At 43.3% G+C, this 1,815-nt stretch overlaps 1 long non-coding RNA gene across 1 annotated transcript; it reads right to left on the bottom strand.

Moving 5' to 3' along the window:
- Nucleotides 1-248: 248 nt before the first annotated feature.
- LOC149210695 (uncharacterized) lies at nt 249-1,167 on the bottom strand. Its single transcript, XR_016252299.1, has 3 exons — nt 1,063-1,167; nt 895-976; nt 249-811 (listed from the first exon to the last, which is right to left on the bottom strand). It is a non-coding gene; the product is annotated as an uncharacterized LOC149210695 (long non-coding RNA).
- Nucleotides 1,168-1,815: the final 648 nt, after the last annotated feature.

The raw sequence follows: 1,815 nt of genomic DNA, 5'->3' as shown, positions 1-1,815 counted from the left end.
CAAGAAAATAACAGGAGATAGTTCTAGAACAAAGAACTATGCATTGTTATCTTTAAAACAAAAAAATAACAGAAGATAGATCTAGAACCGAGAACTATGTATTGCTGTCTCTATACATAAGAAAACGACGGAAGATAGCTCTATAACAATGAAACTGTGTATTGTTATTTCTATAACAAGTAAACAACAGAGGATAGCTATATCACCATGTACCGAGAATACCCATAACAGAACAATAAACCAGTATATACGCCAACTGTGGAAATATGCATATCAGTATTCGTTAATGATAAGATAGCCGCAAGGGACAACAACATCATGGTAACGCTGAGTTACACAGCGTTAAATGTACAAATAAACAAAACACCGGCAGCCGAATACAGTCAGCTCTATTAAGGCCGAGCGGCTGTAGGATTAAGAAGAAACAACTATAACGAAGAGGCTTATGCTTCGGGAAAAATACACCAAGATAATGAGCTCATTCATAATCAAAAGAGCAGTATGTACCCGTTCATGAAATATATACATTTTACAGTAAATAGAAAAACCAAAGAGCCGAGGCTGTTGCCATAGTCTTAAAGGCAAACCTCCGGCCAGATTAAGTCAACAGTATATAAACCCTAAAGACCCTAGTCGACTGCAACGCAACAACCATGACCGTAAAGAAATAAAGACTGTAACTTTGTTTCCATCTGCAAGCGGACAACCGGGGAAACCTCAAACCATTAAGGGACCGCCCAAAACCAAATCTCGAGGGTGCTCATAGGGGTATCTCGTCAGACCCCAGGTGTAAGCCAGCAGCCTCGAAGGTCTGCAATGAGCATGAAAATAGCTCAGGATAATGGCTCCAAACCCTTAAATTAACTGAACCAGAGGATTTGAAATGGGACTAACCTGTAACCGCCGAGAGAAGACTTGTCGGGGATTCCTTACCGTGACCCTGAACCCGGGTTATGCATTCCTCCTCGGTATACACCTGCCACAGAGGGCAAACGTAAGCAAACAATACATATTACAGTGGAAGGAAACGAGACCACAATCGTGAACTGAGTAGAGGGTTACCTGGAGAATTCTGGAGCTGGTCTGATGTAGCATCCAAAGCGAAAACAAGTTTAACTGTGAGCTGGAGAGACCAAAATAGATTTGCAGCAGTGAGCCAAGTCGACGGACCGATTACACAAATGAACAAATGAACCTAGCCCTTAATTCACGGGGTTTATGTAATGAAGCAAAACCCTTAAAGCCATCTCCTCCGTCCGATTTCCAAGCCAAATCCGGAGCGTCCAAATGAAGCGGGAAGAGGAGGCGGGAAGGCCGAGGGCCCCAAAGTCAAGGTGTCACATGGCCTTGCGTACCCGCCAATCCACCTGTCCAGCTGTGAACTCTCATAACCGGTGCGGTAGGTAGGTAAGCATGCCAAGCCTGCACTTGGCCCATCGGAAAACGAGACAGCAACGGCTCCATGTACTGGGAGGGGTTAAGGTTACAGCCGAATGTCAGTAACGTGGACGTAAGCAATTAATACAAGTTGTATAACAACGCTAAACCAAACCTTAAGAGTCTTTATGTGGCTGTAGAACCTTAGCGCGGCCAAGGTGAATTACATAAACATTCATTGGTGTTAAATGTTCACGAGGTAGGCGGTATAACGTTATACATAGTGGTTAAATATTGATGCATAAACCTTTGAATGATGATCTCGTTTAAAGGAGTACGTGTGGTAACTTACTACCACAAATAATTTTTTTTTAACTAGGTATATTTTATGTGGAGGTGTGTGACACACGGCTCTCCCCTATTTCCCGGCAGCTCCGC

This window comes from Pinus tabuliformis, chromosome 1_2, assembly GCF_031772625.1.
Source record: "Pinus tabuliformis cultivar Carrire ecotype Pingquan chromosome 1_2, CPIR1, whole genome shotgun sequence".
In the NCBI taxonomy this organism is placed as follows: domain Eukaryota; kingdom Viridiplantae; phylum Streptophyta; class Pinopsida; order Pinales; family Pinaceae; genus Pinus; species Pinus tabuliformis.
This window is presented reverse-complemented; position numbering and strand designations above follow the sequence as displayed.